The sequence below is a fragment of the Lepisma saccharinum genome, unplaced genomic scaffold, assembly GCF_977018435.1.
Source record: "Lepisma saccharinum unplaced genomic scaffold, izLepSacc3.1 HAP1_SCAFFOLD_479, whole genome shotgun sequence".
NCBI lineage: Eukaryota > Metazoa > Arthropoda > Insecta > Zygentoma > Lepismatidae > Lepisma > Lepisma saccharinum.
In genome coordinates this window covers 48,158-60,938 of record NW_028143171.1, presented here as the reverse complement: position 1 = coordinate 60,938, position 12,781 = coordinate 48,158, and the positions used below count along the sequence as shown (strand labels likewise).

General features: G+C 35.3%; 1 long non-coding RNA gene across 1 annotated transcript in view; it reads right to left on the bottom strand.

The window, feature by feature from the left end:
- Positions 1–2,031: 2,031 nt before the first annotated feature.
- Positions 2,032–12,781, bottom strand: part of LOC145982944 (uncharacterized) — a 47,619-nt gene continuing 36,869 nt past the window's right edge. The window contains exons 3-5 of the long non-coding RNA XR_014441210.1: positions 9,842–9,912; positions 2,884–3,028; positions 2,032–2,138 (exon numbers count right to left, since the gene is read on the bottom strand). This is a non-coding gene — a long non-coding RNA (uncharacterized LOC145982944). The remainder of the gene's footprint in view (positions 2,139–2,883; positions 3,029–9,841; positions 9,913–12,781) is intronic.

The following is a 12,781-nucleotide window of genomic DNA, read 5'->3' as shown; positions in this document are numbered from 1 at the left end:
AATACGTAAGGTTGAAATAGAGAGGACATTTGTTTGTATCCTTGAATTTTTAGAAAGTTTTCCTTGGAAACCGGGAATCATAATTGAATTTTATCAAGGTTCTAGATATATGCTGTATTTATGCCGAGAGACCTAAAGCTACCAAGGATAGCACTTTGCCTGATGTCAGAAGGCGAAGGATGGGGCTTGACCAGAAAGTTGTTTTGAGTCTTGTGCAATAAGTGAGAGCCCCTCACCCTCTATCAAGAGGATCGATCTACCACTGCCTTCACAAGAGTGCTTCAGATTGGCAACACTTTGTTGTGTGTCTTCATGCAAGCCATGTATTGAAGCAGAGACCACAAACTACTAACTTCCACCCACCCTCCCCTCCCCTCTCCCTTCCTGATGACCCTTCACTCTAGTTTCTCGTGGACTTGTGGCATCCATTATTGTCATTTTGCAAGTTGAAAGCCTCCTCAACAGTGAACATAATTCTAACAGCAACACTTCCATCACTGAAGCTAAACACAAATGTCCATTCTTGCCTGGGGGAAGTAGGTTCGTCACTTGGTGTTCAGTCAACATCTTTTGAAGTTGAGTAGTTATGGTAAGACGGTCTCCCCAATGGAGGTAGTGATTCAGATCCCATTTTAAATTGGAGGTCCAGTCCCAATTAGCCTAGCTGACCATAAGTAGACTTAAAACAAAATTGTAATGGACTTTTTCTTTTGCCATTTGTGGCCACTCTATTTCAGTTTTTTTGAGGCAGTGTTTCTCAAATGACTCCCCTTTTTTTTTTTTTTTTTTTTTTTTTTTTTTTTTTTTTGTAAAGTCTAGTCATAATCGAAGTATTACTCTGTGATTGTGCCATAATTCACTTACAAGGGAGGTTATCTAAGTGTCCCCCTCAGATTTCCATGAAACTTGACAGGTGTATAGAGGGGCCCAAAGGAAGAAATACGTGTTTTTTTGTTTCGGCTAAAAAACTGTTTTAGTGGTCAGATCCCCACTTCAATTTGTCTTCATCTTGACATTTGAGGGGGTTTTGCCCCCTAAAACAGTTTTTTAGCCGAAACAAAACACTTATTTCATCCTTTGGGCCCGTCAATACACCTGCCAAGTTTAATTGAAATCGGAGGGGGAGACAGGGGTCAGATCCCCACTTCAATTTGTCCTCATCTTGACATTTGAGGGGGGGTTTTGCCCCCTAGAACAGTTTTTAGCTTAAACAAAAAAAACTCATTTCTTCCTTTCTGCCAAGTTTCATGGAAATCTGAGGGGGGGGACAGGGGTCAGATCCCCACTTCATTTTGACATTTGAGGGAGGGTTTTGCTCCCAAACAAAAAAAAAAAAAAGTATTTCTTCCTTTGGGCCCCCTCTACACCTGTCAAGTTTCATGGAAATCGGAGGGGGACACTTAGATAACCTCCCTTGTTAGTAATATTTAGGGCTATGCCAATACTGTTACTAAAATTTGTTCAAAACATTGATCAATAATGGTATGTACATATTCTTATGTGAATCAAGAATATTCAAGAATTACATGAGAATATTATAATAGATATTATGTAATCACAAAATACACTTTTTTGTGCAAAATAAAAAGAGTGTTTAAATTTTTAATAATTTCTAGGATAATGGGGCTCTACAAAATGCCGGGAAAGTATTGGCTGATACCGATACATGAGCATTGGCTCAGCCCTAGTAATATTTAATTTTAAGGGTGCATTTTAATTCATGTGAGAAGCAGAGGGATTTAACTTCAGTTTCTCAAAATTACAGAAGATAAGACATATTCCTAAGAATACATTATTTCCTAACTCCAAATAGAGCTCTTCATAGGCAATATGTTAAACAAAACAGAAAACCTCATATTTGGAGTTACATTCCTCTGTTCTAAGTTTTAACTTAAAGGTTTTTTTCCTCTTCTTTATGGTGTCGCTGCTCTCATTGAGTCTGAACTATTTTCCAGGCCTTGTAAGGACCACCACTGATGAGCTTCGAATAACATGGGGCAAGGTTCTCGTCCATTATACTGCAATCACCATCATCTCCAACAGCCAGATGCCATCTGCCTGCAAGTGGAGTTCACCAGGCCAGAAGCGAAGAGAGGAGCAGGTGGATGGAAATCTAAGGATAGGGTCAGTGGAGGAGGCTGCAGAGCAAGAAGAATTCAAAGTGAAACAAGACCTGAAATATGTAGACTTGTTGGTTACTTTCATGACACCTTGATATTCAGACATTGTAAAAGTACAAGTTTTCCCTCGGAATTTTTGTAAACCTTTTGTTTTGCAGTTTCCTGTAATAAGGTGAGATTTTTTGTATGCTCTTTTTTCAGGCATAGTGCTACGTTTGAAAGCGCTGAAGTCCCATTTTGGCACTGATTGAGTACATTCAAAGGAAATGTTTGGGATTGCATTCTCAACATTTCCTTTTGATGTACCAACCAATTCAGTCATTGCCAACATTGGACTTTAACTCTTTCAAAAGTAGCACTTGGTCGCGAAAGGGAGCTTTTATCTTGTTAAATACCTAATAAAAAGTTTACCCCACCTGAGACTCTTCTTATCAACATTTGGCCTAAAGTGTTTAGGTGGGGGAAGGTTCAAAATTTTCTTAAATTGGACTTAGGGTGATTTTTTAAGCATATTTTGGCCAAAAATTGACCAAAATCTGTGAAAAATATGCTAAAATCAGCACATTTTGTATTATATAAGTCCAAAAATTTGATTTTTTCTATTTTATTTATTAAGTTTTTTATGTAAGTCCAAGAATTTTATAATTTTTTAATAAACACTATATTTTTAAATTTATTTTTCTATCTCAAAACCAAAGATAAGTCAAATTTCTTATTTTCAATATACTTTATTATTTCTAAAAATGGATACAATAGAGCATACCAATGGTTTCCCTCCCAATCAGAAGCACTGGCTGAGCAACTGTTGCTACTAAGTTTCAATTAGAAAACATTTGTGGATTCCTCCTTTCTTCACTTGGAAACTTGTTCTTCGAAAATTCAGTTCTCCTACCAGAAGGGGGTTCCACCTGAAAAAATAAAAAAAATGATCAGCAGCTAGAAATTAAATATATTGCAACAAATTAAAAAAAATATATATCCAGATTGTTACTTTGGGATGTCAATTGTATGAACAAACAATATGAAATAAATTGAAATTTACATAAGTTCAGTGTACTCTATTTTATGCTTTACAAGGAACCAAGCTAGAACAAGATTAAATGTATAATGCAGAAAAATTTACAATTGGGGTTTACACTACTAAAAACCAAATGAATACTTTCCAAAAATTAACTGACCACTCTGAAGTATTTCCAATTCAAGATATCTGTTGATGCTCAAGAGCTATATTGCCACACTTTAGAATCCTTCTATGATTAATTAAAAATAAAAATGTGGAACAAATGTATATATAAACATTTTTTTTAAAACTAGGGAAAAATATATGTAAAACAAAGTAAAAAACAAAACACACTTTGTAAATAAACTGTCAAGCACAATTTTGATCTTTTTATTGTAAATCCTCAGAGTTTTTAATGAAAAGGATGTGCCTGATACAGTTCCTTGATGTCTTGTTGGGCACTTGAAACTTTCCAGTGGAGATTCTGCTCCACATTTAGTCTATTTAGTTCATCATGGATGAAAAACCACTCTCCGAGTTGATAGCGTACCCCCTTCAATTAGTTCATGTACCCCTGGGGATGCACGTACCACAGTTTGAGAACCACCGGTTTAGACAAACTATATTTAACAATACCTCATGAACTACTGTGGAAGATGTGATGACATGGAAAGTGTTAACTTGCGCAATCATACACACAGTCAAGACTTGGTCTCACAGAGCAGTTGGTAAAATGCTACAGTTTGAGCTTTTAGTATTATTTATATTAATTATTTTGTTTATTAGATGTTTGAGTTTCATTTTTCAACATTTTTTCCACATGGGTTCAAATCCAAATAGAAATATTTCAGAATGGTCAGTTAACTTTTGGAGAAGTGTACAAAGGCAAGGAAAGATACTGTATATTCAAACTTTATTTGATAACATTGAAAATAATTGTTCAACAAAGAAACTGAGAGTTGATGTTGAACAGGACATGTTAAAGCATTTCCTTAAAAGCAAGATAAAGCTTCTCTCTGGAGTCAAAAGATGTCAACACAATACATAATTATAAACTTCTCCTCTGTCAACTTTTTTTTTTTCTTCCAGAAAGTTGTTGAACAGGACATGAGCACAACTCGCTTGAGAATGAAAAGTAGGTCAGTGTGCGAGAAATATATATATATATATATATATATTATGCGACATGTTTTGATTGAACCACATATAGTCATTCAGAAAGAATGGTGCATATGTGAAGCTGACATTGATACGCAAATTTAGATACTACAACCTTCATGATATGAACTGACAGAACCTCATGCACATTGTAAGTATTCCACATGACAGCTGTTGGCCTTCTACTGTTTTGATGTTGCCATTGTACACTTCTCCAAATGTTACCTGACCGCCCTGAAATATTTATTCTAAGTTCAGAAATCGTTAACGTGACAACAGCTCTAGCGCACCAGCAGAGAATAGACAACTTTACTACAGGTCCCTTTACTAGACGAGAAAAACTGTGGTAAAAGATTTACATGCTTGGTTATAACATAAAGCAGAAACTATATTCACCCAACATATTAATAGAGAACAAAATGGAAAATTTAAGTATGACGAATAATTTAATTTCACAGAATACTTGCAATTTGGATTGATTGAATTGTTTTAAGTCCACTTTATGCACAGTAAGGATAATCAGGACTGGACCTACAGTTTTAAAGTGGAATCCGAGCCACCAGGTATCGAACCCGGGGACCCCTTTATTACAAGGTGATGACGCTATCACTGGGGAGGCCCATGTTAAATTTAGAATCAAAGAAACTGTTGTGAGGTTGGTAACAATGCATTCGTTAGTGGTCCATCTGGAGGAAATTGCTGTCAAGTTTGAACACGAAGGGTCAAATTATGAATTTTTATCCAAATTGGATATAAAGAATGCCTTGCAAAGTACTGTGCAATGAACAAAAGTTAATAATTCTCATAATTTGCAGCGAAAATGTGTTTGTCACATAGAAAAGTGGTAGACAGCGCAGTCATCAGACCTTTCAAGACATTTGCTACCAGTGTCATTGTAGAGTATTTGGTAAAGTACTCATGCCAGAGCTCTTTTTCCCTTTGAATTAAGGGTCGCGGGTTCAAATCCAAAACTCGCCAATGTTCTTTTTTTTTTTTTTTTTTTTTTTTTTTTGGTGTAGGGCATTGAGATACATTGAGTATGGAGTTCCGTAATTAAGTTGAATAATTTTGTTTCAGAATGTTCACAATAATTAATTTGGTGTAGAATTCGACAAATGTTTCCATCTGCTCCACTCAATCTAGGCATGTTAGGTAATAGTCTGAAATAATTTTGCAACTCATTTACATAATTTATCCTAGATTGTTTTTACCATTATTTTTATTATATTCTTTAAAAAGGCAATAGGAACTTTCATCAATTTGGATCAAAAAATACCTAAATTGTTGTTATAAGGGTCATTCCACGTCAATTCATCTAGGCCATGTCACCCACCATCCCCGATTTTGCTGATTACAAAAATGACATTTTTTTTAGATTCGTCAAGGGGTTCAGAAGTTACGCGCTTCTTAAAATCTCCATGTACGCCACTTGCGGCTCCACTTTGAATGACACGCATTAGGTTATAAATGATGGTATCTTCCCTCATGTTTGCCGTAGAAACTTCAAGTTCCTCTTCTTTTGTTCAAAATAGCGTAAGCTTTTATTTAAATAAGGTTTCAGATGATTATACATAAAACTACATGGTTATTGATACAGTTTCATGTATTTTTTTAGAAGAATAAATGACTAACTTAAAGAGCGAATTTCGTGCAATGCCCCCCCTTCAATTCCACCAATTTTATATGTAGGTAGCTCAAAGTGAGTACTAATGCCTGATGAAAAAATTGGGATGGGCAGTTCAGAGACGGTGATAAAAAAATCATTTGCATCAAATGACATTAAAAGTTAATCTTATTAAAAATGCTTATGTATTTAGCACAAAGCCTGAAGTGCAATATGTTTTAAGGTAATATTCAAAATATCTATTCACTATGTGTGAAGGTAAGCATAGGCATAACCTGGCAGAGGCAAAGGGAAGCATTTGCCCCCTCTAAAATTCATAAATTAATTGAAATTTACAAATAATAATTGCAGTGGAATCCCGATTTCAAGTTCCTTGATTTTACATTGTCTTGCATTTTATATTCAATCTTGGTAGTCCCAACATAGCAAATTCCTAAGAAATTTTCCTGAGTTTCACATTTTCTCGCATTCTAAGTTTTTGCAGCTTGGTTGCCTGAATAACACAAAATCGAGGTTCCACTGTAAGTCAGTTTCAACTGTCTTCAATTTAAGAAATATAATCATCATTATTAACATTTTCAAGTTTAACAAATTATCTTCGAGAACATTCTTTTTGTGCATTTTATCTCAATATGGAAGTTCTTTTTTTGGTTATTCTTCATGGGGATACGTAATATGAAGTTAGAATTAATAATACACATTTGTGCTGATTAAAGTTTTTCCAAGGAGATTTTGCCATATACCACAGAAACTCTTGTGATGAGCTGGTTGGAACAGTTAAAACACTTGTATAGACTTCTACAGTATCAAGTATCAAGTGAGGCAATGATGTATGTACCAATGGTATTCAAGGCATAAATATCTTATCAATTATGTAAGGTGAAATGACAAAATGCGCAGTACGATGTGCCAGCGATTGCAAAGTACTAAACATAATAATTACAAAAATTAACTATGCACTATTTTGAACTTAGGCTACAGGTTCGGTAAGTTACTTTTAACAAGTAACAGAGTTACAGTTATCATTTAAAAACTAACTCAGTTACAGTTATTGGTACTTTGAAAGTAATTATGAGTTACTTTACAATTACTGTGAAAGTAACTTACAGTTAATGATCATTGATTTGTGTAAATATTACACAAAATTTTTGATTGATTTTGTGTAAAAATTACACCAAATCAATGATCATGAAGACTTGAGTGTTTTATTCATGTTTCTATAATATGCCTTCATATATTTACATTACTACTGCAAATAAATGATGGAACACAGAGTCAGCTTTGCTTGAACGATTTTAATTAAGAAATCATTAGTATGCTAACCACGGTATTTTGAATATGATGTCTGTGTCAGTGATTCCACTTGCACCTATTTCTTTCTCCTCCATTCCAAGATCAACAAGGTCCACTCCTTTGACAATGATTTTTTCCTAGCTTGAAAACCACATTCCAAACGAACGCAGCAGACCACCAAAAACACTGAACATTTCACATATAATTAAAGATGAATAGAAGTAAAGCGTGGATGTTCTAAAGTTAGCATGCAACAAAGCATAGCTTCCTTGCCAGGCCAGCAATTCCGGTCGCTAGTTACAATTAGAATTCCTAAATAAAAAGTAACTGTTACTTGCAACCAGTTGCTTCGAAACACTAGTTGTTTAACAGTCAATGCAAAGATAAAAAAAAAACAAAAAACTGATGAAATAAGTTTTGTATAACTGTGTGGTTTGATTGTTGAGAAGAAGTTTCTTTCTGAATTCCAACTCTAAACAGTTATGTAGTAGCTTGTGTGTGTAACAAACTTGTTTGTAAGATTGCTTCAAATGTCCATGGGAAAAAAAAGGAAATGCAGCAATTAAATTCTCGCATCCACTTGGTCCATCAACTTCCTACTACTGGCCACAAAATATTCTGTGTCCAGTGGACATTAACAACACAAATGGAAGGACATATGTATGTACTTAGTGATAAGTCAAATACTTTAGTATGTTCGAAATGGTCAAAATATAAAAATTGTGTCCAATATTATTTGCTAAATACAAGGTGTGTTCAAAAAAAGACCGGATTGTTGGAATAGCAACTTTACCTGAACATGTACATCTTATTCATGTTTGTCCCCTTCAAAGTACTGTCCTTGGCTGGCCACACATCGCTCCCAACGTTTCTTCTAGTTTTGAAACGCCTCCTGGAACGTTTCTTCCGGAATTCTCTTTAGGTCCCTCGTACATTTTTGTTTGATGTCATCAATTGTGTCAAACCGACGACCTTTCAATGTCTATTTCAATTTTGGAAAGAGGAAAAATCTGCCGGAGCCAAATGGAGGCTGAGGAATCACAGTCGTCCTGTTTTTGGCCAAAAATTCAGTCACAAGTAGAGCGGTGTGAACCCGTGTGCTGTCGTGATGTAGCGTCCAGTTTTGGTTCCGCCAAAGCTCAGGCCTTTTCCGCATCACTGAGCGTCTTAACCTTTTCATAACCTCCACATAAAATTCCTTGTTGACTGTTTGTCCTCGTGGGACGTATTCGTAATGAACTATTCCTTGTAAATCGAAAAAAGGTTGATGTGACCATCGTCTGTTGACGTGGACGGTCGCCCACTTCGAGGATCTTCGTCCGTCGAAGTTCTCCCAGTTTTGAACTGAGTGTACCCATCACAACACTGTGATTGGCTCATTGCTTCATCACCGAAGGCTTCCCGAACCATTGTGAACGTCTCTGTGGCACTTTTACCGAGCTTGAAACAAAATTTAACGCACACACATTGCTCCTGCAAATCTTTCGTTTTTAACACAGCCACAAAATATCCCACTGACCGCTACAGACTCTGACACGTGTTGCTCGCGTGCGCGAACGGCTTGCACTGAGCTCCTGGCCTTGTTGCAATGTACTTCACAAAGATGCTGCTAGATGGTGCAACTGTGTTCACTTGATTCCAGAAATTTTGAATATTATACCTTAAAACATATTGTACTTCAGGCTTTGTGCTAAATACATAAGCATTTTTAATAAGATTGACTTTTAATGTCATTTAATGCAAATTATTTTTTTATCACCCTGTCTCTGAACCGCCCATCCCAATTTTTTCATCAGGCATTAGTACACACTTTGAGCTACCTACATATAAAATTGGGGGGAAATTGAAGGGGGGGCATTGCACGAAATTCACTCTTGAAGTTAGTCATTTATTCTTCTAAAAAATACATGAAACTACACATAAAAATACATGGTTATTAATACAATCATATGAAACCTTATTTAAATGAAAGCTTACACTATTTTAAACAAAAGACGAGGAACTTGAAGTTTCTACGGCAAACCTGAGGAAAGATACCATCATTTACCTATCCTGGTATGGCCAGTCTAAAGGTACTCACTAAAATGCATCTACCAAGGACCACTGGTTAACGAAGATTTCTTTAAATCGATTTTTGATAACTCAAAGCAAATGACTGGGAGGAAGAAATCTCATTCTAAAAATGCCAAAACACTTTATCTCATGAGGCAAAATCTAAACCGACGTTGAAACTTTCATCAGCTGATACTAACATTTCCCATTCACTTCCACTTGCTACATATTTTCAAAAGACAACGCCTCACAGTTTCACTCCCACTTGCTGCATCAGAAGAAACACAACATCTAGATATCCCTCATGCTTTTCTCAAAATGTGTGTACAAGTTCACTGTATTGAGATAAGTATAAATCTTAGGCAAAACCATACCAATTTCGTTAACTCTTTTACAGTACCATTCCTTGCCAATATCACATGAACACTATTCATGAAATTGTTCAAATGAAGGTGAACTTCCACCATCGACACCACGTGCAAGTGCCGTAAGTCACAGACACTTAGGGACGTCATCACATTTCAGATGGAGAAAAAAGGGAGTTTTATGATGAAGAAAACAAAACTATTAATGCACGTAGGGCTTTGCTCTTACCTTTCTGTTCTACCTCTGGAAGTAATCCTCTCACTCTTCGCATTTCATGTGAATTAGTTCCAATGGAGAACCTGCAAAAACATTCATCGTATAAATATTTGTTATTTCTCGATGACAAGTTAACATACATTCTGACCAGCACTTAATGTTAGTAATTGTTTAAGACAATAAATTATTTTCACAGCATTGAACATCCTCATAATAAAAATTTACTTTTTTTTTCTGGTCACAATAATACCTTGTGCATAACTCAATGACATTACAGTCAGGACCTTATTGACTACTCCCCATCCCTCCAACACACACTTGTACCAAAAACTATATATGGCATGTTTACCAAGTTTTAAGCATATTTATGACAAAAATATAAACCTTGCTTATTGCATAGTTGTACACTTATTTCAATGATCATCATAAGTTAATGGATGCAGCAACAATTTTTTGATTATGCACTATCTTCAGAACAATTTGTCAAACTCTTTGACAACATACTTTATAGTAGTAAACTGACCAAGTTGTTGGCAATGTATTTTCATGAGAGTTGCTATACTACACAGACTATATATCCTATGCAAGAACAGAAATTGTCTTCCGGTAGTAAGTTTCCATATCTATCATATTATCTAAACAATGTTGGATTTTTAGTGCCAACATGATAATACCAGAAATATATACTTCAATTCCAGGCAGAAGTGCTTTGTATTGTTTGTATTATCACCACCGACATAATGTTCCTCTGTTCTGCAGCGCTTACAAGCAACAATGTGTCACTTTCTAAACTTTCTTGCAGTTAGAGGAAAACAAATGTCGTTATTTCTTATATGCTCAGCTCCAATTTAAACCTTAATTATACTGAAAACCAAACTCAAACAAGCACTATATTTTCTTCTGGGGGTTTCATCATTTCTCATGGTGCTTTTTAACTCCACAGAATGCAGATGCTTAGAATAACCATTCACTTTATTTCACTCAGAAAAGATACACAATACATGAAGGTCATACATGCAATATGAATTTTATTACATTACAAAATGACACACATACACTGTATAATACAGATTCCTCACAATGGCTGAATCCTCCACAGGTAACAACACTGAATATAACTACGAGAAACAGAGTACATCCAATGGAATACAAATATGAGTGAAATACAAAATCCCTATAAAAAAACTGCAGTACAAATTCACGTAATGGCTACACTGCAAAATAAATAAATACCAGAAAATGAGGAAAGAGCTGACACAAGCAGAATGAGAAATGGTGAAACATTGCTACATGAAATGAAGGGCCAAGTTCTGATTGTATAATTCCGAATGTATAATGGAGCACAGGCATTTCTTACATGGTTTCATTTCTAATTGTGTCAACACATACCAGTGCTTCAGTATCTTATTGATTGCTTACTGACTGTTTTCTGGAGAACGATTTTTCCAGCTTCCACAAGCTCCATTGAAATCGTAATTTCTCCAGTAAGTAACGCTAATTAGTTTCGTCAAGCTTCAAACTTACTCCTACAAGTACTTGCGATAAATCATTAAACATTGGGAAGTGTTACCAAACAAGTGCTTGTTTGAGCAAAATTAGTTTTCTTTTTTAGAACCGAGCTGATACTGATGTCTATGTATCTGTTGGAATTCATTCACGGCTGATACTTTAGCAGAAATATGCAAACTTCAAGTTTTGAATTTACCTTGTACCAGTATTATGTGCGAAAAAAAAATAATTTGGTTATTAAATGACAGCTATTTTATGTATTCCATTGTAATTATCTGAATATTTTAAAGTAGGGATGGAAGAGATTAATCGGTTCTCTATCAGTATCGGCAGATATAGCCATATCGGTTTATTGGTTAAATTACTGTGCTATTTTGTTCTATTTTTTATGGACATGAACACATAATATCCATTGTGTACTTTTTAAAAAAGTATATGTCTTAATCTGCAGCTTGTTTATACTCTCATAAACTTACTTTTAATTTCTTCCGTGCAAATTTTCTTTATGATTGATTTCGTACATGACTGACGAAGCCACTAGACGGGTGGTGAAATCGATCGCTAAGAAAATTTCCACGGAAAAAATGAAAAGTAAGCTTATCAGAGTAAATTATTTATCTCCGGGTAACCGCCAAACCGATATCTTTAGATGAAAAGTGCAGCTTGATGTTCATTGCTTTGATTTGTAGTTTTATTTGTTGTTTGTAAGTCCACTTTATGCACAGAAAGGCTAATCGGGACAACCTACATTTTAAAGTAGAATCTGAACTACTATGCCTCCACCTGGTATCGAACCCTTGATTACAAGGTAATGACCATTGGGGAGGCCCTGTTGTGCATTGCAAAAGCGATAATGGTGCACAGGTTCATTTGCTGGTGGTTCTACTACAGAATATCAGTATCTGCCAAATTTTCATATTGATACATCTCTACTTTAAAGCAAAACTGTGGTCAATAGAAGACTATAATTTACAGAGGAATACTTACACATTGATCAATATTTAGAATAACGTTTTATTGTTACAGTCTTCAAGCATCAGTATTGGTGGGAATTTGTAAGACTATCAGTATCATTACTGGTATTGGTTCAACCTTAATTTCTTTATGGTTGAAACTGGAAAAATAAAGCAATGCGAAACATTATGAAGAAAGTGTGGATGTATTTCAATTGATCCTAACTCCCCAATGCCGATGGATCTGGAGAATCCACCTATTGCCTTTGTAAAAATATCCCATACCTAGAGACCGGATTTTAAAGGAAAGTTCTTTTTTATTTTTCAACAGGGATCATGGAATAACACCAGTGTTGATAATTACCTTCCACCAACAAGATTACATGGTTTTGACTTCCCTTTTTCAGCCCACATTCAATTTTTTCTCCTTTTAAAGACATTTTCCTTTCTGGTTCCTTCATTGACTAGTTTTTCAGCCTACATTCCTTTT